Source organism: Equus przewalskii, chromosome 4 (genome assembly GCF_037783145.1).
Source record: "Equus przewalskii isolate Varuska chromosome 4, EquPr2, whole genome shotgun sequence".
NCBI classification, from domain to species: domain Eukaryota; kingdom Metazoa; phylum Chordata; class Mammalia; order Perissodactyla; family Equidae; genus Equus; species Equus przewalskii.
In genome coordinates this window covers 71,695,903-71,723,873 of record NC_091834.1, presented here as the reverse complement: position 1 = coordinate 71,723,873, position 27,971 = coordinate 71,695,903, and the positions used below count along the sequence as shown (strand labels likewise).

Genomic DNA, 27,971 nt, shown 5'->3' with positions numbered 1-27,971 from the left:
AATGGCAGAAATTCTAGATTTTCAACCTCCTAGCTGTGAGATTGTAGAAAGTTACTTAACTCCTCTGTTACTAAATATTCTCATTGGTAAAATGTGTTTAACAACAACCTCTTATGAAATTATATGAATGTATGATGCCAACCGAAGAGCAGCGATGCCAACCGAAGAGCAGCCTCCCTTAGTTTTACATGTATATTAAACAGCATGGGAACTGCTGATTTTTACTTTGCCAAAAGTCAGGGACCTCATATAATGTTATTTTTATCTGTTTCTCTTTTCCCATATAACCCCAGTGAAGAATTTTGTGATATGTGATTCTATGTCACATGCTTCATTTGGGACTTCCTGTTTCTACGCATCTATGAAATGCTAAGGGCAAATCTAACCCCAAGCACTCCCTGCCTTCCTGTCACTCTCTTCTTGGAATCCAGTTCTATCACACCCGCTCCGGAGTGACGACGATAATGGCTAATAATGGCTTAATGTGTTATTCCCTCCATAAAGCATTTATGTTTAATAATAGCCCCCAATGTCCTATAGCTTAAAAGTGGAAAATAAAATAATTTCAGGTCTTATGGAAATAATGAGGAGGAAAGCTGAAATTCTGGGACAGAAAGGCCTTTGGGTCTTCTTTAAGCCACACTACTAAGGAGTGAGTTGCAGCCATTTTGAGGAAACTACATTAACCAGTCCAATATTAAAATTGGAAAGAAACATCAGTTAAGAGCCTTAGGATGTTGTTGTCAAATAACCAATTCAGAGATGAGCATTTAAAGACTATAAAAGAAGACTTTGATCTTCTAAGACTTCTTAATAAAGAGACCTAAAATAAAAATGGCAAGATAGCAACAGCTGGTAAATTGAATGGTGGGTCCATGGATTCTGCTAAATTAGTTTCTGTCCTTGTTGTATGTTTTAAGCATTTCTTAACTTTAAAGTAACAAATCAAAAAAAAATAATAAAGTAATAAATCTTACAAAAGTAAAAATAAAGAAGTTCTTATTACAATGGAGACAGAAGTGTGTTCGACAGCTAATTCCAATTTTAACGTTTCTCTTGTTTTGTACCACACTAACTAATCTTTTGGCAATTGAGTATGACAGGTTGGATAAAACACATCTGGACATAACAAAACACTTTATCCCAAATTCCTTGTGAACTCAAGACTAGGTCAAGATAAGGCTTTGAGGGCTTATCATAAAACAAAAAATTATAAAAGAGCATCACTAATTAGCTATTTTTTCAAATTTAAGAATACAGCCAACAAAATTATGTTATATAGTTTGCCAAAATTTGATATAAGTAATATAAAGCACAAACATAATATCATGTAAAATAGACATTTCAAAAAACTTAATAATGCTAATTTATTTTATCTGCCCTACAATTTACAGTTTTCAGAAAACTTTCAGCTATATTATTTCAGTTAACAGTAGAAACTATAAACTTGCATTTTCTATAGGGAAATGATATATGTGTTAATTCAGCACAAGTCTTAACAGGCCAGTTGAAAAAGCTAGGCTTTGGCATACTTTCAGTTAAAGAAGGCTCTCTTAAGAGTCCTGAGTTAGCTTGTTGAAATTGCTTTACGCGCTAATTGTATAAATGATAGCTCAATAAACATGATTGTGAAATATAATTTATGTTTTTAATCAAAGTTTAACTGACAGTTTAACAGTCAGCACTTCTACGCTTCCACATTTGAACATGTAAACCTTAATCAGAAAACAAACGATTAAAGAACACGAGGCAGCAGAGGCTAACCAAGAATGTCACTTGGTTATTGTAAAGATTAAAAATTGATGCCAAAGTGCTATATTTAAAATATACTTCAGTGATATGGGGCTTAATTTCTAAACAACTTTTCAAAACGTGCAAGCCTTTTTTCCTTTACAAACACACAGTCCAACAGCCTGAACTTTTGTAATACAGACCTCTACCACCCCCCCCAATTCTGCCCAGCCCTGCAGGCAACCAACAACTGCTGTATCTGTGGAATGTGCTCTTTGAACTGTACAAAAGCCTTCAGCCCTTCCTGCATTCTGCAAACAAAAACTGCCAAGTGCAATTATTTCTCTGATTTAACATAATACAAGTGTTACTTCTCCCCCACCCTTAACTTCCCTAGTGCCAGCAATGGCCTGGAATGTCTACATTTATAAATGCATAAAAAAAGAATCATTTTTCCTAATCAAAATTAAATTTGTCTTAGAAGTATAATAGTTCCACTGAACATAATATAAAATTCAACAGGCACCATATTCCCTTTTGTGTATATGTTTTAAGAATTCTATTTCTATAGACGGATTCAAGGATTGAATGGGATTAGTCCTTTTAATTATATGACTACGATCTTCAGCTTGAAATCTTTCTTACAAAAAAAGACAAACACAATAGTTGTTTATATTCAATTCATTTACCAAAAAAACTCATTAGAGCTAATAAAAATATGTCCTTCCAAATGTGAATATCTCTTGATATTCAAAAGAAAATGAAAAGTAAAAGGCAAAATAAGTTCTAAGATAGAGTTTCATAGATATTTAAACTCATCTACTAGTTAAATGTTAGAATAGAGCATTCTTCTATTCTAGATCTAACATAAACTGCTTTTCTTCACTGAGTATGTCCTTGACATTATGCATACCTGAGTATTTTTCTTTCTCAAAAAGATAATATTAAACCCAGTACTGAAGAGTTCTATTTTTTAGGTACCTTAATGCTTCCAACTATTGGTATGTATAAACTAATTATCAGCTGCATTACTCTATTTAAAAATATTTGAAGTTTTGTCCCTAAAATTAAGTTATGAAGAGATAAGACACGCTCATTTATTTCACACAAAAAAAATAATTATCCAGTAGAACTAGACATTACAGGAGATGCTAAGGAAAGATAAGGCATATTTTTGGTCAAAAGAAGCTAATAATCAAGCTACAAGAAGCTGGACATAAATACATAAAGCAATTAAAGTATAAGAGAAAATATATATGACATATAATTGCCTTTTTTAATTAAAAGGAGTTTGTTCATTTCATGGCCTATTTTAATATCTGAGAACATATTTGAGAACCAGAGGCATCTTATGGTGTTACAAAGCAAGGCTGAACCTAACTGGCTTAGAAGTTGAACAAGCCTACAGATAGGGATGTCTTGTCTCTGCTATCAAATCTTTATCTTCTGTGTCAGTCAAGTCCTTTCTTCTCATTGATGCCATAAAAGCCTTTTTTGCTAATTATGTTATATAGTATTTTATCTTTTTATTGATGGATGTACTTAATTAACATCTTCTGCAAAACATACACAGGTGACGACATAAAGGAAGCTGTCATCAACAACTCTGAAGGCTCACTGCCTCCCAGAGGAGCCGTGCTTGAATTGGGTCTTGAAGGACAGTAAGGGTCCATCTACCACAAGAGGAGAAGAGCACTTTCCAAAGAGACTAGAACATGCAAAGAGATGTGGAGAGCAAGATATCTTTGGGGAACCACTATACAAAGAGAAGTTTCGAAAATATTTTTGGTTGTAGGGTAGGCTAAAGAGAGCTTATATGCATGTTATACTTTGATGCTTGATTTTGCACATATTAATTTACTAAGGTAAAGTCATAAAGAAAGAGAATTACCAAGTTTGAAACCTTAGGATCATCCTGATCTTTTGCCCTATGTACCCATTACCAAGTCCTAGAGAAGGAACAACATGTACAAAAGCCACAAGGCACAAAAGAACCTGAAGCCCTCAATTAACGTGATTAGGCCAGAGAAGGTGGAGTAAGAAAGAAGAGTCAGAAATAGGCCGAGTAGAGAAAGATGACATCAGAAGGGATGGCACAGTCCAATTACTGCAGGGACTTGCAGACCACTCTCAAGAGTTGGTGTGGATTTTACCCTAAGTTCAAGGGAAAATAAACACATTATTTTTAAAGGTAAGTTCTGCTACCTAGTGAGTTAGCTGGGGGAAAAGGGTATAAAGAACTGAGTAGGGGCTGGCCCTGTGGCCCAGTGGTTAAGTTCATGCGCTCCGCTGCAGGCGGCCCAGTGTTTCGTTGGTTCGAATCCTGGGCACGGACATAGCACTTCTCATCAAACCATGCTGAGGCGGCATCCCACATGCCACAACTAGAAGGACCCACAACAAAGAATATACAACTATGCACCAGGGGGCTTTGGGAAGAAAAAGAAAAAAAATAAAATCTTTAAAAGAAAAAAGAGCTGAGTAAAACAGGCGGTCATTACAGTGGTCCAAGTGAAAGTTTCAAACCAGGGTAGTGTCAGTGCGATGTCAAGAGGGAAACACATTTGCAATCAAATTTAGAGGTTGAATTAATGGGATTACGAGAGCGAAGATGAGAAGAACGGATAACCAAATATTTCTGACACAGGCAACTGAGGGTACAATGGTGCTTGCTATTCACTAAGACAGAAAATATCATAAGAAGCATACTTTTAACAGGTGGGACAGAAGCTGGCATTCCTGTGGAACATTCAAATAAAGATATCAAGGAGGAAGTTGTAAATACAGATCTCAAACTCAGAGGAGAAATATGAGCTAGAGATAGACAACTGGGAGTCCCAACACTAATGATGGTTGTCAAAGCTTTGAGAGTAAGTGAGCTCATCTAGAATAATGTACCTACACAGTAAGAAGATATAGACAGAACACAGAAAAGGAGCTAAATTTATGAGGTGGGCAAAGAAAGGGCTCACAAAGGAGACTTAGGAAGAGGAATAAGTGAGAGAACATGAGATGATAGAAAGACGAAGCAGTCAACAGTGTTAAATATTTCAGGGAATACACATGATTGAAACTGTCCTTTAGAGTTAGCAACAATAACGTCACTGAAGGACTTCTGGTTAAGCATAGCAGTCTACACACATGCAATTATATCCACTCCTTCCCAAAATACTAATACAATGCTAATACAAGAATAAAAAGTTAGGAATCCATGACCAAGATCATAGCAGAAGAGGTGACATCCACTAAGACATGCCAACACTTCTTTGTATGTACTACATGGTCTAGCACAGATCCTGAATGAAAGTCGTTCAAGCAATAAGTAAGTACTTCATTCAATCATCCAATCCCCATCTTGTAGAAAAGAAAATTGGTCCACGAGTCAAAAAAATGCAAAGAAAAAATTACCCAGAAGTTACACTCCAGAAAAAATTCTCAAAACTGATGACAATGTTCCTATCTCCCTCAGAGTGGACTTAAACAATAGCAATAATTATATTTCTAGATTTTTCTTTTTTCCCTCCTCCTTTTTTCTCCACAAATCCCCCCAGTACATAGTTATATATTTTAGTTGTAGGTCCTTCTAGTTGTGGCATGTGGGACGCTGCCTCAAAATGGCCTAAAGAGTGGTGCCATGTCCGCACCCAGGATCCGAACCCTGGGCCGCTGAAGCGGAGCAAGCGAACTTACCCACTCAGCCACAGGGGCCGGCCCCTAGATTTTTCTTAAAGGTAGTTAAGAATCCACTGTAATAAAGCCATAATTTTTTTCTTTGCTCTTTTTCTTAACTCAAAGGAGCTATTTTTGGCTTAATTAACAAAGATCATTTTCTTCAAGCACAGCCTTAAAGGATGTTAAGTATTCAACCACTATAATTCATATTCATCTCAACTTAGTCTTCCAAAGGACTGTACCTCATGGCAATAGACTAACATTCATGTTGTAGTGCAGAGTAGATAGACAACATCCTTTTCTGAGAGGGAACATCAAAATCAATTCATTCATCAATTATTTATTAAATGAGTTCTGTGGACCAGCACCACTCTAGACGGTGGGGACACAGAGTTTAATGAGTCATATAGGAGTTTATATAATACTGCCTGGAAATGAGGAGAGTGAAAAATAGGATGGCACCTTAAGACAGCAATTCTTAAAATCTAATGAAAAACAAAAATTACTGTTTTCAGGTAAATATTTACATATAAACATTATATATATTAGCATTCATCTCTATAATAAAACTATTGAGACATTATATTTCTTAAACCACCTCAATTCATGATCTATATAGATTTAAATTTAAACAGAACTAGATTTAAAATAAAAACTGACAAATTCAATCACAGATCACATTAACTATAAGAAAATATTAATAAAATAGAAATATTATTTTTAAACTGTAAAAAAAACCCAGACTGTCTTTTCACAAATCTGATAATAACCAGTTAAATATGAAGGATTTTGAAAATTTAAGAAGCTTGTAAGAAGTGAACACTCAGTTAAAATCTACCTGTACAATTTTACTCTGAAAAATCTGCATGGAAGTTTGAGTTAAAATTTGGTTGGTTATTTCAAAACACATTTGTTGGCGGAGAGAAGACTGTGTTGTGCCTATGAGGAAAAAGAGGGAGGCATAGTGACTGAAAGAGATTCTGTGTGGCAATATACATTTCTCACCTGAAGAGAGAAGCAAAGGGTTGACTAAATCAAGACTAATTAAGGATCCTGGGGAAAAAAAACGGCAATGAGAGAAATGGAAGTTATAAAAAATGTAATGGCAACAAAAAAACTAGTTAGATTTCTTTCTTTGAGACAAATGCTGAGCCACTTCACTGATAATGTCAAATTTAAGAATCTAGATTAAAGGTCTTGCTTTGGTCATTTTACCAACACTGACTGTCTGTTCTTACATCTAATAGAAAAGATAAATATCTTGGCATTAGCTACTAAAAACTATAAAATAAAAACAGCACATGCTATTTTCATAAAACTCAGTGAGAACAATAAAGCAAATTTTGGCTCTACTTCGCCATTTTGCTTAGGATGAAATCTTCAACAAGAATGTCACAAATGTATAAATCTATTAATTACATTACATAAACTTTCCAAACTATCTCACTATTTAATGCCACTGGATGATCAAAAATCAAGATCAAAATATATGCAATAACTCTTACGCAGGAAAAAAAGAGCTTTTGTAAAGAAAGAAATTTCAAAGATTGAAAGAAGCTACTTCAAGTGGATCTTGGGAGAATTTACATGAACTGTAGTGGACACTAGGATGAGCATTTGACAGCAATGTAATGATGAGTAGCCCAACAGTGAAAACAATAATAATGGAAGTTTTATTTAACCCAGATGCCAGGAGCTGTGCAGAATGTTTCATCTCTCCTCACTAAATATCCCCCAAATCCTATGGTGTTAGCATTACACAATGCCTTTTAAAGAGGCAACATTTATACTCTATACTTGATGTGAATAATTTATAATAAAACCAAAATTATCACTTCATATTATAACCCCATTAGAGAGAAAGTTAGCAATAGATTGTAAAAATAAAGATATTCTAAAACTCAGACATTCTACTTCAAGTTATAACCTTAGAGAAACTCAAACACATGCACAAAAAGATATATACATATGTTCATTGTACTATTGTTTGAAATTGTAAAAAATGGGAAACAAACCAATTGCTCATCTACTGAGGAAAGGACTTAAAAGTAACCATGCTTTATTCAAACCATGGAATATTATAGAGCACTTAGAAACTAATTAACTATTACTCTCCAAAACAGCAAAAATGAAAAAAGACTATCTAAGTGTTAGCAAGGTGAGGAGCAACTCAGTTGATGAGGAGAAGGTAAACTGGGACAACCACTTTGGAAGACTGCTTGGTAGGGCCTACTACTGTTGACACTATGATCGAGATAAACGAGGATACAGACACTAAATTGACATGATGATATAGATACCCTGGAAAACAAAAGTTCTACTCCTAGCTACACAGATATACATAATATCTAAAAGACATGTACAGGAGTATGCTATGCCTAATAGCCAAAACCAGGAAAACAAATCAAAAGTCCCAAAATAAAATAGAAAAAAACAAACAGTGGTATATTCATGTAGCAGAATACTAGATAGCCCTCAGGATAGACACCTAACTACACACAATAACATGGAGGAAGCCCATAGACCTAAAATTAAGAAACAGAAGCCTGGGGCCGGCTCCGTGGCCAAGTGGTTAAGTTCACGCAGTCCGCTGTGGCGGCCCAGGGTTCAGATCCTGGGTGCGGACATGGCACCGCTCGTCAGGCCACGTTGAGGCGGTGTCCCACATCCCACAACTAGAAAGACCTGCAACTAAGATATACAACTAGGTACTGGGGGGTTTGGGAAATAAAGCAGAAAAAAAAAAAAAAGATTGGCAACAGTTGTTAGCCTAGGTGCCAATCTTTAAAAAAAAAAAAGAAAGAAACAGAAGCCAGACACAAAACACTATATACTAAAGGATTCCATTTATATAAAGTTCAAAAATAGACAAAACTGGGGCTGGCCCAGTGGCATAGTGGTTAAGTTCGCCTGCTTTGCTTGAGCGGCCTGAGGGTTTGCAGGTTTGGATCCCCGGTGCGGACCTACACACTGCTCACCAAGCCATGCTGTAGCAGTGTTGCACATACAAAATAGAGGAAGAGCGGCACAGATGTTAGCTCAGGGACAATCTTCCTCAAGCAAAAAGAGGAAGAATGGCAATAGATGTTAGTTCAGGGCAAATCTTCGCCAAAAAAAAAAACCCAACACAGACAAAACTGATCCATGTTATTAGAGACCAGAATATGGTTTCCCTGGTAGGGGGTGGGGAGGGATAGTAACTAAAGGGTGGAAAAAGGTGGGGAGACTTCTAAAGCACTGTGTAATGTGCTGCTTCTTGAGCTGGGTACTGATTACACAGATGTGTTTGTTCTGTGAAATTCATCAAGACACAGATTTAAGAGTTTTACAATTTTCTATATGCAACTGCAAAAATCATAAATGTATGATATATACTTCAATAAAAGCTTACTTTAAAAAAAACTAAGAAATCAGACCTGTGTGTATCAACATATATAAATCCTCTAAACCTAATTTTGAAAGAAAATTTTTTTCAGAAGGGCAGATTCGATATGATCCCACTTAAATTTTAAAATCACAAAAAACAGAAGTATAAGAATATAGATAAACACCAACCTCAGTATAGCAATTATCTCTAGAGAGAGAAAATGGGACAGGATAAGAATACACAGCTTTTCCGATATTTGTGGCATTGTATTTCTTAAAAAGAGCAAGAGCGAGATCTGAAGAAATATAACAAATTATTAACATATGTCAAATTTGGATATGTGAGTACCTATTGTGTTAATTTGTGTATGTTTACAATATTTTCAAATAAAAATCTTAAAGCTATCACTTTGGATTCTAGTGTGAAGAGAATCTTTAAAATAATTTTCAGTGAAAAACATTCTTAACCAATTTGCCCAGATCAACAGATTAACAAATGTTTTTTAAAGCATAAGTTACCTGAGATGGCTGGTGGGTGTTTATTTTAGGTAAAGATTTCAGGTCTTAATACACTTAATGCCTTTGGACATACCTAAAATATACTCCATATATGCAAAAAATGGTATACTCTTATTTCCAAAAAGAGAATTTGGGCCTTTTAAGTTGTGCAATAATAAAATCATTAAATATTTAAGAGAGTTGAGCAGAAATGAACTTTAGGTCATAGCTGTGGAGAATATATACCCTCAAATTATTCTTTAATACCTGACCTAAGACCACTTTGTTGCTCCTCTATGTCGTTCCCCAGGGCTATCACCAACAAGGAGCAGGTTAAGTGATAACGGCTGCACGGGTGGAACAGTCAACTCCACCAAACTAGACCATCGACACACCCACTAAAAGTAAGTTACTCATTCCAGAATACTCAGTGCCTTGTCCCAGACATCACTTTGCATCGTTACTTTGGAAGTGGACTCAATGGGTAATGAGCTGGTCCTTCAAACAGATTTGAAGGTTACCATCCATTTTGTGTTTAACAAGAAGTTTTGTCTGTACCATCTTGTCTTTAAAACCTGAAGAGATACAAAGAAAACATGTTTTGCTTTTTTTTCCCTAATAATATTCACTTAAAACCAAGAGCTCAGAGTTTTATGATAAATACTTAGCTTGATTCATTTTATCCTTGTGTTTAAGCATTCTGCTTCTTTGTTACAACCCTCCCTTTAGTGTCTGAGAGCAGCCAATTAAGATTTGAGGTAGTCACTCCGGTGTCACAAGACACAAAGTCAGATGAGACATTTAAGCAAGATATATGGGCTCCTTTCTTAAGATATTAACAGCTGCTTTTGCTAAAAAGCCTACATCATATAAAGAACATGGAGTATTACACCTTTTTTTGTTGAATTTCTATTCTACAAAGAGTCAAATCAGTTAGGAAGATGATTGGTTGTACAAAGCTGCTCCAAGAAACTGGTGCCTTGCTTTTTAGTGAAAACTGAATCATGTGAACGTCCATTTTTCAGAAAGATTCAACTTCGACCTTGTAGTTTGTATCTTGTTAAAACTGACACATCTCTTTTCAGACATTTAATAAATAAATTATCTTGCTTCCCATATTCCAATACATCTTCTCAAGTTGACCAATGCACATCTTTTGAACTCTAATCAAGATGTAGTAGTATATCATTCTCTGAATTACACATTGAAGGGGGAAAAAAAGCTTCTTCGATTGCCTGCTGGGAATTTGTAAAGGAAACATAAATATTCTTTAGATCTTCTTTTAAGAATTTACAAACATTCCAGGTAGGCTAATATAAAGTTACAGAAATACTAGGGCACAAAGAAATAATAACTTTTTAAATATTTCCATGTGGCAATAGAATCCATATTTCCTGAATTCCAGGACTATATCCTTTCCAGAAGAATTCTCTGCTTCGGACTTAATATATAGAATATATGGCTACATACTGCATATTGCTGTATATATAGGTAGAGATACATAGATAGAGACAAAGAGAGATAGAGACACAGAGATAAATATGCATATCTGTGTGTATAAACACATACATACATACAAACATATACACACACCTCCACATATATAGAGAGGCAAGAGAGACCCCTATCATTAATTAAGTGCCTGCTATGCACCGGGTATTTTCTGTTTGATCATTTAATCTTCACATAACCCTATAAGGAAATTATTATCATCATTATTTCTTTTTTTCACATGCAAAAGTTACTCAAGATCAATATAAAAAATACGTGGCAGACCAAACATTTGAACCCAGGTCTGTCAAACGCAAGAGTAGGACTCTTCCTCCATGGTAAGCTTAAAATGAGTTTTAGATAGATTGTAGTATTGCTTTGTGTCTCTTTAACATAGAAAAAATTTCACTCTGGCACTATGAAGAAACATAGCTGGTTTTTAAAACAAAATCTGATTTTATTCCCAAAATTTCAATATGGCAAAGGAAAAGTTGCTACAAAGATAATTCTTAGTTGAATATGTTCAAAATGTAATTCCTTGGTAATCTGGGTTTGGGCCAAGCCAAATCAAAATCATAGATATTTTACAAATGCCAAGTTTTCAGAGAAACAAAAAAAATGAATGCAATAGCAACAGATGCATTCTCCCTAGACATTTGTGTTGAGCCTAGCTATATCCAGAGACTGAAGAAAAGGGGGATTTCTGTATTTCATTTTTATGAATAATAAATTTCTGGTTTCTGTTAATGTCAACCAACTAACCAAGATTATATTCACTCCTTGGAAAATTACCAACAGAATACACTCAGAAAAAAAAGAAGAAAATAAGGAGGAAAAAAAGGAAGGTAAGGAGAAAGAAGAAAGGAAAGTTAAAAAGGGACTAGAGACAAGCCCATATCTAGTATTTTTAAACTGAAACTCTATTTGAAAATTTCTATTCAAAGAAAGAATACAAAGAGCAGCTGTGTTTTTCATTTCGTTTACAACAGACTGATGTTAAAATTAACAAATTAAAGTCCCACTTAGGTGAAAAAGTAAGTCTTTCTGAGGATGATGGACAACTACATAAAATGGACTAAAATTTAAGGAAGGAAGCCACGAACAGCCCAATAAAGATGAGTAGTTCATTACTATAGAATGAGTTTGGGTTATATTATAAAAAGTATCTTTTCAAATTCAAAACTGAAATATCTACCTTAAAGTAAATATGTTTATGCTGGGTAAGTAAATTGTCAAAAGTTAGTAAACACATGCAAGTTTGGAGGTCCTCCTCCATGGACATTAGCACTTCCCTAAATAAAATACATTGCTTTGTAATAGCACAAAATACCAATTTTAAAATTCTACCTTTTTAACTTTAAATATTCAGTGTAGATAGAGTAAATTTGAAATTATCTCACTTTTTCTCAGAATTCTACTGAACAGAATCATTGAAATTGCTTTTTAAATATTTTTTAAAAATTATATTAAACATGCAAAAAAAGTATCTAACATAAAGACAGTTTTTTAGAGCAGTTCAGATTTACAGGAAAATTGAGCAAAAAGTACAGAGAGTTCCCATATACGTCCGTTTCCCCATCCCCAACACACACACAGTTTCTACTATTATTAACGTCTTGGATTAGCATGGTACATTTGCTACAACTGATGAGCCCATATTAAAACTTTATTATTAACTAAAGTCCAGAGTTCACCTCAGGGTTCGCTGTTTGTTTTGTGCAGTTCCATGGGTTTTGAAAAATAATAATGCCATGTATCCACCAATACAGTATTATACACAATAGTTTGACTGCCCTAAAAATCCCGTGTTCCACCTATTCATCACTCCCTCTCCCCATTCCAACCCCTGATAACCGACTTTTTTTTTTACTGTCTCCACGGTTTTGCCTTTTCCAGAATATCAGAGAGTTGGAATCATACAGTATGTAGCCTTTTCACATGGCTTTATTAACGCAGTAATATTCACTTAAGGTTCCTCCACATCTTTTTGTGGCTTAATAGGTCATTTCTTTCTACTGCTTAGTAACAGTCTATTGTATGGATGTATCACTATTTGTTTATCCACTCACCTATTAAATGACATCCTCGTTGCTTCCAAGTTTTGGCAATTATGAATAAAGCTTCTATAAATACTCGTGTGCAAATTTTTGCACGGACATAAGTTTTCAATTCATTTGGGTTAACTACCCAGGAGCGCAACTGCAAGACTGTATGGTAAGGATTATATTGTATGTATGTTTAGCTTCGTAATAAAATGCCAAACCGTTTTCCAAAGTGGCTGTATCACTTTGCATTCCCACCAACAATAAATCAGAGTCCTTGTTGTTCCACATCCTCGGCAGCATTTGGTGCTATCCATGTTTTGGATTTTACCCATTCTAATAGGTATGTCGTGGTATCTCGTTTTTATTTGCAATTCCCTAATGATACAAATATTGAGTATCTTTTAATATGCTTATTTGCCATCTGTATATCTTCTTTGGTTAGATCTGTTGTTTTAAACTGGGTTATACGTTTTCTTATTGTTGAGTTCTTTGCATATTTTGGACACAAGTCCTTTATCAGATACGTGTTTTAGAAATAATTTCTTCCAGTCTGTGACCTGTCTTTTCATTCTCTTAATAGTGTCTTTCTTACAGCAGAAGTTTTTCATTTTAATAGAGTCTAGCTTATCAATTTTTTTTCATGGATTGTGCTTTTGGTGTTTTATCTAAAACCCAAGGTTACTTAGAGTTTCTCCTATCGTATCTTCCAGCAGTTTCATAGTTTTGCATTTTACACTTAGCTCTATGATCCATACTTAATTAATTTTGTAAAAGGTATAAGGTTTGTGTCTAGATTTTTTCTTTTTGCATATGGATGTCCAGTTTTTCCTTTGCCACTTTTTGAAAAGAATATCCTTTTCCCATTGTCTTTTCTTTGCTCTTTTGTCAAAGACCAGTTGACTATACATGGGTGGGTCTATTTCTGGGCTCTCCATTCTGTTCCAACGATCTGTCTATTCTTTCATCAATATCATACTGTCTTGATTACTGTAGCTTTATAAAAAGTCTTGAAGTTGGAGAGTGTCAGTCCTCTGATCTTGCTCTTCTTCAATATTGCGTTGGCTATTCTGAGTCTTTTGCCTTTCCAAATAAACTTAAAATCCAGTTTATCAGTATTCACAAAATAATTTGCTGGGATTTGATTGGGATTGTGTTGAATCTATATATCTGGTTCTATAGATATCTATATATATCTAGATCTATAGATCTATAGATGTCAGGAAGAACTGACATCGTAACCATATCGAGTATGCCTATACATGGACACAGAATATTTCTCCATTTATTTAAATCTTCTTTGATTTTCTTTCATCAGAATTTTGTAGTTTTCCTAATATTGATGTTGTATATATTTTGTTAAATTTATACCTGTGTTTCCTTGTTTAGTTTTTTTGGTGCTGGCATGATGGCAAATCCCAGTTCTTCATTGCTGGTATACAGGAAAGCAGCTGACTTTTGTATGTTAACCTTGTTTTCTGCAACCTTGCTATAATTGTTTATTAACTCCAGGAGGTCTTCTTGGTTGATTCTTTGGGATTTTCTACATAGACAATCATATCATCTGCAAATAGACAGTTGTATTTCTTCCTTCCCAATCTGTATGCCTTTTAGTTCCTTTTCTTATCTTACCACCCTAGCTAGGACTTCCACTATGATATTGAATAGGAGTGGTGAGAGGGAACATCCTTACCTTGTTCCTGATCTCAGCACAAAAGCATCTAGTGTCTCATCAATAGCTTTTCACAAAGCAAATTCCCATGCAAACACCAGCCCAGTGAATAAACAGAATGTTGCTTACACACCAAAAGCTCCTGGAACCTCCACCCCAATTTCTACCACCTACCTACAATTTAACCATTATCTTTACTTTTGTGGTAATCACTTTTCAGCATCGCTAAACATTATAGTCTAGTTTTGGAACTTGATATAAAAGAAATCATATAGTATTATTCTTTTGTGTCAAGGTTTTTTTACTCAACATTATCTTTATGAGATTCAACTGTATTATTATTGCTATGCTTTATCCATTTTCATTGCTGCAGAGCATAGGATCAACAAAATTTTTCTGTAAATAACAATATTTTCCAATCCTTCATCAACCTCAAACCAGTAAATGAGAGTTCACTACTGACCCACCAAATTTAAATAACTTTTTAAATTTCATCACACTTTCAATAAGAAAAATCAAAGTTTTAAGTGAAGAGCAATTGTTTCAGGTCAGTGAAAGGAATGCTAATATTTCTAGTCTTTCTTAGGTATCTCTCATTCAATGATAGAAAGATTTACAGCTGAATATATCTAAGACCAAAATCAAAAAGTTTCTTTTTAATGCATAGTTTCTGCTAAATTCAAGAATCCTAACTCTCAATTATAGATTGTCAAGAATGGCCACAGTGTTTTGTGGCTCTGTCAGAAAGTTCCAAACAACAAGATTAAACACGAATCTAGAATTATGGAGATTTCTGACTGTAGACTACTTTGACAACTTTGTCAGATGCTATATCAATAAAAATATCACATTCAAAACCTGTAAAGATTCACGTTTCAATCTGGAGATTATAAGTATTCTAATAAGTATTCATTTTATATTGCATAATTTGCACTTACAAAAATCCAAACAATACTCTATCACTGAGTTCTTTCACTGAGGAATGAAAAAGGTTACCAGTTGTTAAACAAAAGTCACATTTCCAGCAGTTAAGCCATTACGTTGCATATCAAGTGCCTTATCACAAGGCTGACGCACTATGTAACTTCCAGATAATAGTGGCGATGACAAGAAATTTCCTTCCAAATAATCTTCCTAAAACAAATATTGCCTTTAATCATCATTCTTTCTACCAATTTCTGAACAGTAACTGAATTCTGTGTTTCTATATAATCATTAATACACATCTTTTTTAAGTTCTTCCTAAAAAGACAAAGAATCAGTCTTTCCAGTACGCTGAGCTGACAAAATTTATATATTTTTATAGTAGATTATGGCTAGGAATGCAGTCCAATTCAGTTTCACTATGCAAAGTGAAAAAAGGACTTAATGTCTCTCTTACTGGAAGGTGGATTTAAATAGATATATTAAGATAGTCTTATTCTCAGATATGAGAATAAAAGAAAAAGAAAAAACCAAAGTTTAGAGAAAAAGGGATTATGACAGCACAATTGCAGATATTAAATCAAAGGAAGTTACCTTCTTTTCATCAGAATGGTCTCAAAATTCTTAACAGTTCTCTACCAGAAAATAAAATTAAAATTAATCCATTTTGCATTAAATATTATTATCGTAAAGCATCACTTTATATTATTAGTTAGAAAATGTCAACAAATAGAAATTTAAAAGTGGCCAACAAAAACACCTGTATTTTTGTAGAGAAAAAAATCCAAATAATATTGTCAACACATATTTTTCTACTAATACCCAAAATAGCCACAAAAACTGAGCGATGGAAAATATAGAGTACTGATGACTTACATTTGGAAGGTTAGACTTTAATTCTCTCTCCCAGGATTGAGGAGTTTTATTCTTTGTGCTTACAATGCTTCTTTCTCCAGGGTATTCTTCTACTTCCAGAATAGGTCAGGACACAGCTTCAACAGACTTCTATTATTTGTTTGATCTAGGGGGAAATTATACTTTTAATCAATTATTACAAAATGCAGCAAACTTTTTTCTTACTGTGCTAGGGGGTGGGGGTTTCTCATTATTTTCTATTGGATCTGAGGTGAACAGAAAAAGTAGGAATTGCCATTGTTGAATATTATAATAAATAAATCAAGTACTTTAAATTAACACCACTAAAAGAAATCCACATCTATCTTCCTTTTCATTTTTATAGCTAAGCAGCATAGCAAGAGAAAATTAATATTCAAAATCCAAATGACTACAAAAGCCTACTCAAATGTATTTTTAAAAGACTTTAACATAATTTTGCAAATCCATGAGTTTGAATGGACTGGCAGAGACGATTAGGTATCAAATATTTTTACTCATTCATTTTAATGTCTTAGGGCTAAAGAATTACAGGATGATTAGAAAAGTGTAAAGGAAAATCCATTTTTAAAAATTTTAATGGAATAATAAAAAGAGATGATTTCAAAAGCATGAGACAGACCAGAAACAGATAGCAGAGGGTCTGTAAGACAGGGCAAGAAATTTGCAATAGGAATTTCAAAAATGGTACAAAGGTTGGGTACCTGCTATTCAAACGAGGCATGTTGGTCAAATCAGAGTACATAACATGGGTACACTCTAAATCTGGTGTCCTATTAACTCTCTAACAAAACTGTAAGATGTAAAAATGCAACAGATGTAAAAATGCAACACATCCTATCCTTTACAAGGACACAGAAATGTGACATAAGATTATCTGACCTTTGGGGTATGAACATCCACAATTTTAAGATAATTAATTCTATTCTACAAATTTTATCAAATTGTAGGTTTCTAATAATGGAGATTTTCTGCCTCATTAAAATGAAATATTAAGATAAATGTCTTCAACTTGTACCATATGCTGGATCACACCCTCCTGCCTTACTTTAAAGTCATTCCTATTGCCTTCCATTAAATAATAAATTAGAACATAGGGAGAGAATTTAGAGAAAAATTGGAAATAAAATACAGATGTTTTCGGGAAATACGTCTGCTAGCACTTTACAGCCAGTTTTTGCTCAGAAACTTAAGACTATCCCATTTGTGATTATTATTTAAAAAAATAAAAACTACAGTGGGAAAATAGTAAACAAATGAACCCAATCAATATCTATATCAGAATAGCCAAACACAAAAACCAAAATATATGTGAGCAGAATGGATCTGATCACAAATTGATACCTGTTTTTGATCCCCTTCTGTTTTTAACCATTGTAAGTGGTACTTGCAGTCATTTACCTGGCATACCTCAAAATTATTTTAAGGTGAAACAAAAACACAAATCTTACGACCAAAAATTAAAGCCATATAAGGAGCAAACTCACTCAAGACTAGATTTTAGGATTACAGAAAAACTACTATGTTTTCTTTTCCAAAGATTCAACTAACCCTGGCCTAATTTAACAGTCTTACTACTAAAACTTATCAACATGTACTTTCTATATGAATATTTCCATATGGCTTTTCAAACATAGGTAGTTAGTTCTACTTTAGTCTCTAGAACACAGAAATGGTTTTGCTGTATCTTGGGTCAGTAAAGATCAATGCACATTCCTTTAGGGAAGCCTTTTGAACTGACAAAGGATGAATGATTGACATCAGTAACAAATACTTTTTGTTGTCCTGGACTGACATGTCATTTATAGCAATACCTATGCTAATTAATGCCATACATATCTACCAGATGTGTCAGAGAAATAGGCCAGACCCTTCACAGAATATAGCTTGAGTGTGGCTAAAATTACGTTATAGATATGGAAATGAATCCTTTTGTGATAAAGAACTGATCTCTCCCTCTCTAAATATACACATACACATACATAAATATACACATGCATATAGACTATACCTTCTATAATAGAGAAAGATGCACTTGTCTATACAACTAGCTATATCTTGTCTTTTCCATTGATAAATTTTTTTTACAAAAAGCAAACACACAAATATTATACACACATATACACACACACACACAGATTATACTTTCTATAATAGAGAAAAATGCATTTACCTGTACAATTAGCCATACCTTGTCTTTTCTATTGACAAAACGTTTTTTACAAAAAACAAACACACACAAATATGTATACACACATACACACACACACACACACACACACAGATTATACTTTCTATAATAGAGAAAAATGCACTTATCTGTACAATTAGCTATACCTTGTCTTTTCCATTGATAAAACTATTTTTTCACAAAAAGCAAACTTTACCTTGCAAAATTCAAAAACACTATAATCCTAACCTGAAAAATTACAGGACATAATGTACTAAAATACTAGTTGGGGTCTTCACAAACTACATTATCATCATGACATCTCACCACTTTACACTGAAATTTTGTTCCCAGATTGTCTTAACTACACTGCAGAACATCAACAGTGGGAACCAGGTATTAATCGTCTTCATTTCCCCACTTCCTAGGATAGAACTTCGTATACAGTGGGTAACAGTTTGGTTTTTTTTAAGTCAACAGATAAGTTCAGTAACCTCATTGAAATTATGTATAGCATTTTTGTCAGTGAATTCAGTATATACAAAGAAAGAATTGCTAATGTTGGCATTAAAACTCTTACTCATTAAATCAGATAAATTGGTAAAGACTTTACCAGTGTACGTCTAGCACATAGCTGGCACTCTACAAATATGAACTATAATCAGAGTGAGCATTCCTCCTGGAGTGCCTGGACAGATGTGGTTTACACTTATTGAAATTATTTATACCTATCCCTTTCTTTCTCAAAACTGTGCCAGTTTGGATAATAAGTTAACATAAGTTACATAATAAAAATATTTTGTTGGCATTAGAATTAATAAGATTCTATTTTGTTAACATTAATAAATCCACATAGACGGCCAAAGCTTTACTAAAATCCTCACATCCTTGAAGGTAAACATTTAATCATCAGCATAGGAATCACCTCCTAGATGACAAATCCAAATGTGACTTTTTTTTTTTTTGGTGAGGAAGATTAGCCCTGAGCTAACATCTGCCCCCAATCCTTCTCTTTTTGCTGAGGAAGATTGGCCCTGAGCTAACAGCAATGCCCATCTTCCTCTATTCTATATGTGGGATGCCTGCCACAGTGTGGCTTGATAAATGATGTGTAGGTCTGCGCCTGGGATCCGAACCTGGGAACCATGGGTCACTGAAGGGGAGCTCGCGAACTTAATTACTACACCACGGGGCCGGCCCCACCAAATGTGACCTCTAAATTCTTGGTTTGCTTAACTTGTTTAACTTATTTAGCTTATTTTTCACTCCTTCCTTCTTAAAACTCTCCCTTTGGCTTGCTTGACACCCCTCTTTCTTGATTCCTCTCCTACTTTTCAGACCTCCTTTTTTCAGTCTCTGCTAATTCCTATTCTTACATGTACATACTCAATGTGAGCTTTCCCAAGACTTTATTCTAGTCCTTTTCTTTTCTTAATTTGCATTCTATTTCTTGCATCAACCACCACCTGTTGCAAATGATTCCCAAATGTATATATCTAGTCCTCTCTCTGCTGACCTGCAGATTTTAAGTTCCTACTGAATATATAATCTCCTATCTGGTCCCCCTTCCTCCAGTATGAATCCACTCTAATCCACACTCCATAACACAACCTAAGCACTTTTTACTTTTTTGTTTGTTTGTTTTCTGAAATGCAAATCTGACAGTATTCTTCCTAGACCAAGAAAGCAACCAACAGTTAGGGAGGGAGCAAAGTCCTGCAAAGGATTCAAAGGCAGCAGAAGACAAGGGGGAATCCAAGCCTACTAGAAGAATAGGCGATCTGTTCCTGGTATCTCATTGGTAATCCAAGCACGTTTCACTTATAAAATTGTTGCATGTGGTGGTTAGGTTTCAAGGCAAATATTACTAGAAAGAATAGTATGATAAACATCAAATACATCATGAAGATCACAAAATAAAATACCCAAAGATAAAAGTGTAAAGCAGCTAGGTGCAAGATAAAAGAAAGTTGCAGGGTACTGCAGTAAAGTCTCTAAAGAGGTGGTTTTTAACCCCGATCAGGTTACCGTATTTGCTGTGTAGGAATGCAAGTTTAGGCTTGCCAAATGTGAATTTTCAAGAGAGGCTGGAAAACTATTGTGTGTGTGTCTGTGACTGTGTGTACGTGTGTTTGTTACTGTGTGTGAAAGATCCAATTTTCAAGATTTAACAATGAATTTCATATTTTTTTAAAAAAATAATAAATATCAACAAATAATATTTGCAAGCTCTGTAAGAGACACAGATCATCCCTTTTTGACATCAAGGTTAAATTGATGGGCTAGCCTCTAACACAAAAGCCATGTATAACATGGTTTCTGAGTTCTGAAGAACCAATAAAAAGTCTTATGATATGCAATCCATTTACATTTTAAGAAATCCTTACTATTTAATTTTATTACCTAAAACAGCCTGTGAATGCAATTCTCCATACTCCCTTTTGTTCAGTTCTTTATCCTCTACTGCCTCAAATATCTTCATTTGAATATTCTGGTTCTGACCTTCTTCAAATTAATAACGGCTTATATATTTTCAGAATTTTATTTCAAACCTTCTTTTTACTTAAGAACACACAAGTTTCAAAAATATATACCAAATGTCTCTATAAAGCATCTTAAAAATAATGTCTCTTCCACCTCTACAATGATAGTCTTTTTCTCATTTCTCCAATGACAATTTCAAATTCATATCCCTTACACTCACCAAACATCTTCAAACATTTCTCTCATCATTAAGCTTTGCAGAATATATCAGACCTAACAAAGTTCTTCAAATACATAACACATTTTTATAACCTATTAGACTGGCATAAGGGAAGGGGTGAAACACATTAAAACCTAAATTCAATAAATCTGACTTCAAATCATGCAAATATTTCCCTGATGCGTTTTCTTACTAGGCATCAGTTAGTGTTTAACAGAAGGAGGAGTTGCTCAATACCTACTAAATAAACCAAAACGTATTAGCCGAAACTTAAGGCCCTTCATCTTGGGATGAAATCTGCCTCTCTTTGACTTTGTTCCACTAGTCTCTACATTCCAGGATCGAACTTAACATTTCATGTTTGCCTTTATCGGTCTTTAAAGTCTCAATTTGCTCCACCTAGAACGTCTCTCTCCTCTCAAATTCCATTTGTTCAAACTGTAGCATACCTTTCAAGCCTCAATTCAATTACCATCACCTCCGTGAAGCTCTCGCTTATTTTCTTAGCCAGAAGTAATCGACTCACAAAGCACTTTCTCTACAGCTCCCTTTTGAAAGCTGTTCACTTAATCTACCATGTAATACATTTGTCCACATATCTGATTTCTCACATTTAATTAAAAACTATTTGAAAATAGAGAATATGTCTTATTCATCTGCGTCTTTCTTAACAACCTAGCTTTATTACGAAGGAAGTACTGAACCATTTGACAAGGAATGCCGAGCAAGGCAGAAGCAGAGCTACGGTGTAACGCAAAGGAAGACAGTTATGTTAAACCCTTCTTAATCTTTTATGTTCATCAATTCCAGGAAATAATTTTCACCACTATTATTTTCAACTTTTAAATAAATCTGTCAAAAATATGTCTCATGGAGGACAACCAAGTCATTATTTGACTGACTTCTGTAGAAAACATACTGGACAAACTATACTAAGATAGTCAAATACAATACTTGGTTTTAAACACCTACTCTCAAGTTCTGAATAAACATTAAAATTGAGAAGCCAAAACAAAATCATAGGTTGTCTTTTAAGAAAATCATGTTATATGATAATTTGTTTAAAACGATATAACAAATCTCTCATAAGAACTGCTAAAGTAACTCTCTATGTCTTATAGAAAGTAGGATCAAAACTAGCATACCCAACAAATCTGGGGTCACCCAAGGAGTTGTTAATAAGAGTTAGAGAGAGAAGAACAAAATTACATTCCAAATTCTAATTGTATTAGTAGTAAACTGTAGAGTTGTTTTTGGTGTTTTTTTTGAGAAAGATTAGCCCTGAGCTAACATCTGCTGCCAATCCTCCTCTTTTTTGCTGAGGAAGACTGGCCCCGAGCTAACATCCATGCCCATCTTCTTCTACTTTATATGTGGGACGCCTACCACAGCATGGCATGCCAAGTGGTGCCACGTCCCCATGTCCACACCTAGGATTCGAACCAGAGAACCCCAGGCCACTGAAGCTGAACGTGCACGCTTAACCGCTGCGCCACAAGGCTGGCCCCAAGTAAACTGTAGAAAATGGAACATCTGCACTTCAATTATTTTAAGGAAGAGAACTTACCTGCATAAACTTCGGGCCAAGCATGGTGCCTGACATAAAGTGAGCTGTCAGTGAAGGAGCAGCATCTTCTAACTGGAAAGAGTTTGTATGCATCTGGCTCATCTCCTCCCACCCCACAGTTTACAGGAGAGATTCAGAGAAGAAAGTAATTCATCCAAGATCTCAGAGGGTGTAAGTGGCAGAGATGGGACTTAAGCTCAGTATAACTGTCCTAACTCAGTAATCTCTCCTTTCAGAACCAGTGCAAGCCAAATTTACTCAAAATTTAGTTAATATATAAATATACACATATAATATTTAATTTCTCTAACTATAATTCAAAATAACTAATTTCCATTAAATAACATGTATAATCAAAATTAGAAAATACCAGTATTCTTTGTACATGTTGTCTACAGAGTATGCTTATTACAACACTTTAAATTTCCCATTAAATGTATTTCACTTACATGTTTATAACTGCAGAGTTAAATAAGGATATCAGACTTCCAAACTAATAATCTTCATTCTCAAAAGGGCACAACCAATATTGGCATCAAGAGATTCACATTTAAAGGAGATATACTCATTCTGCGCATAATTTCTGAGTAGTTGATTCTATATTAGCTTATTTATGAAGTGGAAAAAATCTCACAGCAAACAAGCAGGAGAGGGGGAAAAAAAAAACTATCTTATCTATATTGCCCTGACAATTGAGTGTGGACAACAGTATTTTCTAAATGTACCCTATTCAGAGCTGGATATGTAATTACCTTCAGTTCATAGTCTAGACATTAATGCTTTCATAGTATTTAAGACTCCTTGTAACATGCTTGCTGCTTTAAGTAAGCAAGGCTAAATCTTGACCAGATAAATTAGCAAAGAATGCAATAAAAGCTGCAATAAAAGAACTTTATCCTACAAACCTTCAAGTTGCTGCTAAATGAGATTTCTTTGAAATGCAGATCAGTTGAACTAGATTAGTGAATTTTAGCTCCTGTCAACATCATAACAAAATACAAATACAATTGTTCACTGGCCTTATCTCCATGCTTCCATCTGCTGCCTTGTTATTTACTTTCCTTGATTTACTATGCAGATCTAAATAAGGCACATCAAGGAGGGCTTACAACACAATGGCTTCTTAAGCTTTACATCAAGGTATTTGAAACTGAAGCCAGGAAAGGGCTGCCATCAAAGACATATCTCTAATGAACTTCCATATCAGAGAAGGTTTGGTATTTAATACTGCTGTGAAAAGAAAGAGCTACAAATCAGAATGGCCTATGAAAGAAAATGCCTACAAATCTTGATGAGATTAGCACCTCTGAGAATTAATATCCCAATAAAAATGATGTCTAGTACCTTGAAGAGTTAACTTCCAACCTTTGCAAATATAATGCACTGTGTCAAAAGCAGGGAAACCATTTGACAAGGTTGAAAGGTCAGGGAAGAATTTTTAATTTTTCCCCCAAAGCAAGAAAATAATATTTTTTACTCCTGCTTATTGTAAATCTATGTCAGAATAAACACGCTTCAACATAATTAACACAATCAACAGATTTGTAACATTACTTTCTATGTCATATGCATTTTGTACTATTTTTCAAAAAGGAAAATTAGGAGGAACTTCACAGTAAAATAATGTAATCTAAAATGACAGCATGCAACATTTGTTCATCAATTCTACTGTTTCCCTTTTCTCCCCCACAGCAACCTATGGCAACACAGAGTAAAATCTTCAGTCATTCTGCAAATCCTGAGGTGCCATTTTTATTATATGCCACTACCTTTTTTAAGAGAAACAGTAAACAAGGAAAGAATTTCCTTCCATCCTCTCTTCCCCCTAATTGCATTTTCCCACTTTTATTTCTGATGTGCCAAAGTTGACCAAGACAACAATTCACACACATTATGAAAGTTTCCAGCAAACTCTGCTTGCAATTACTATTTGACAATTTCTTTCTTATAAGCAGTAAGCTGTATAAACAAATGATACTTTTTTTTCTAAAGAAAGCATTTCAATCATTTATGTTCTATAGCAAGGGAAGATCCCACAAGCATGTTCTGTTCCGTGGATCAATCAGCTCCAAACCAAAGTAGACATGTTGTCGACTCCAGTGCCTGGAAATCCTGCTGCAGGCTCATCAGATGATGAAAACTGAGGTATGCAGTGTATGGGGGCCCCACATGGCATTCGGTAGCTTCTGGGCATGTCAAACTTCACAACTACCCTACAGTCAATGACAGCAAACACCTTCCCCGTTCTTGCCTCCAAACATAAACTTGCCTCTCTACCCTCCCTCCAAATTACAGGCAGTCTTCCAGAAACAAAGCCCCAAACAGAAGCAACCTCCCATGACTACACAACAGAAATCACAGTTGTCTTTTTCTCAGATTTCATTTCATGTAGGCGATGTTCCAGACTTATTTACAACCACAAGAGACTCTTACCTCTCCTTGTTCAATGAAATGACAAAACAACAGATTTGCATATGCAAAAGCAGGTGCTGTAACAGGTTTGACTACTCTTGACCTAAAGCATGTAAAAGAGGTTTCTCTGCAACAGCTGTCTCAAAGGTACTGGTTCTCTGATGGGCAGTCAAAACTCCACCATGTGGAGAAGTGTATGTTCAAAATGACAATATGAATTAAAAACTGATCGACAGACCCTCCCTCATCTTTATCCAAACTTTGAAACACTAGAATATGTATATATTGGACTATTTTACCTATCAGTTCTAGATAAGATAACTAAAATAGGAATGTTGACACACAAAAATAGTGTGTTCAATTGAGCATTTCAGAACAATCCTTTTCACCATGCTGACATGCTACAAGATACCAGATACTAAGTTTTAATCACAGTATTATTTTATAGAGCAAAGTTTTCATAGGAGTAATAATTCTAATTGCTGGAATAATAACCAAAATAACTATTTTATTGGATTTCTGCTACCCTAATTGTTTCCCTTAACTATTTTTAAATTCAAGTTGTATTTTTAGATCTTAAAAATAATGAAATTCTGTGCATGGGTTTCTTAATCTCTCTTCTTTTAGCTTCACTTTAGACAGGTACATTTTTCTACTGAGATTACAATTTTCTTTAAGAGGCTACTTCTTCCTTTGCCTACTAAAGAACCCGAGTCTGAACATGACCCTTCACTGAACAGAATGACTTGTTTTTGAGTTATATTTGCAGAAGGTAGCACCATATGCCCTAAGCTCCAAGTTGGATGCTCTTTCTACGGTCTAATTTGCTTGTCAAAAGATGTTACAATCACAAACCTACGATGTCTAGATAAACTTAGTACTGCATGAAAAAAACCACAAACTATTTTCCTCACTTTCTTTAGGAATGAATTAATCTCAAATAAATGCAAAAGGTTTGTAAAGTTCAAACAATCTCTGAATTAGAAATAAAAGAACCTGGTGCCACATGATTGAAAAAAGAAAATACATAAATGTACAAAAGTTTAATTATTAAGACCAAAAATTCTTGTCTCCTTTTTGAAAGAACAGAAGCAGCACGAAGCACTTAATTTTCAAGATAACTTAAAAATAACAAACTACTTCTTAAACAGAAGTTTCACATCAAATTGAAACCAAACCACAATTTATTATGAAAATGAACCTTTCAAACTGAGTGAACTACATCCACTTATTTTAAATATTTTTGCAATTTCAACTGTATATCTTTGAAATTTTGTTTTAGCCTCCAGGAACCTTACCATTTTGCTGCAATAGTATTCTGTTGTTCCCCTGAGTGTGATTTTGTTTGTCTATTTGTTTTTTCATGCTGGGGAGATGGTATCTGATCATGGGAAGGAAGAAGGAAAGTCTATACCTGCGGGCAACTGGTTTAAATTTTCCCTTTGTTTTTTTTCTCTGTTTTCTCTTGTTGCTTAAACACTTAAGATTTGAAATACCATTTAGAGAAAAAAGCAAGGGTATTCAGTGGCTGTTTCTAACAACTGAGATGAGACATCATTATGAACCCTTCAAAGCCTTTCCAAATTTCTAAAAACTTAAAATTATTTACTCAATAGGTTGTAACTGCCTTTTCTGAGCCGCTGTAATCCATCATGTGAATAAATATTTAGACAATATTTTAAATGTGTACGATGTACTTGACGGAATGCCACAGTTCCAGACTGTCATGTAAATACAATCTGATCAAAAACATTCTGCTTGTACAATAAAAGCCCAGCTAGAAACACAATAGTTCAGCCAAGGAGAGAAAATTGATATCTAGGAAAACCTCAACAGTAGAAAGTGACCACCAGTGACACAAACCATTACAATTTTAAAAAGTTTTTGTTGAAGTACACATCACATAAAGAACATATATCTACTTTAAGGAGATATTAACGAAGCTTTGTAAAATTTTACCATTTGTGAATAAAGATGATATATCTATTTAAAAAGCAACACTATGCAGCAGAAAAGAACAATAGAGTAGCGCTATATGTACTGACAGGGAACAATTTCCAAGGTACACTGTTAAGTGAAAAAAACACGATACAACAAAGTGTATATGTTTATATTACCACCTGTGAAAAGTGACACATACAGATTCATATATGTTTATACATACATCAACTATTTGTAGAAAAATACCAAGAAACTGGTTGTCATTACTGCTTTTTGAAAAGGGGAAATGGATACTTAAGAGAGCGCTTCCCAAACTTTTTCATGACAACATATATGCAGAAACCAATACCGATTATAAAGCACATTGGAACAGAGGGCCAGCTCTCCCAGGATCCACCCTGCTTCTTTTGGGGGCTAAAACCACGACTCTCTTCACATCCTTAAAGTAAATGAGGCACAGCAGACCATGAGGTATTAAATGTATTACCTGTTTTTAACAATTAAATTAAAATTGAACGAGCCAAATTGACCACTTAAAGCTTATCAGTGGAGAATGGGAACTTAATATTTGTACTCAATTTTTACAGTTTAAATTTTTCAAAACTTAGCACCTACTAGAAAATTTAATTACACATTAAATGGTACTCAAGTAATCCCTCAATCTAATTTAAAAATATTGCTGATGATAATATTTATAGAATATACACCAAGGATCCTCAAACGAGAGTTCTTTGCACCCTGTTTCACCATAATTGGTTGACCACATCCTTTGTATTTTAAAAATTTAAAAGAAAATTATTTTTTTCATTTGAGATAAGGGTACCAGAATTATGCTATACTTTATTTTTAGTTTATTTTTAATACATACTTATATAAAGCAAGCAAGT

At 34.4% G+C, this 27,971-nt stretch overlaps 1 protein-coding gene across 40 annotated transcripts in view; it reads right to left on the bottom strand.

The window, feature by feature from the left end:
* FOXP2 (forkhead box P2) overlaps nucleotides 1-27,971 on the bottom strand; it is a 510,571-nt gene that overhangs the window by 427,081 nt on the left and 55,519 nt on the right. For all 40 annotated transcript variants that reach the window (XM_070616298.1, XM_070616302.1, XM_070616303.1 and 37 more), the window contains one exon: nucleotides 16,273-16,417. The gene's annotated coding sequence lies outside the window, so the exon portion shown is untranslated. The remainder of the gene's footprint in view (nucleotides 1-16,272; nucleotides 16,418-27,971) is intronic.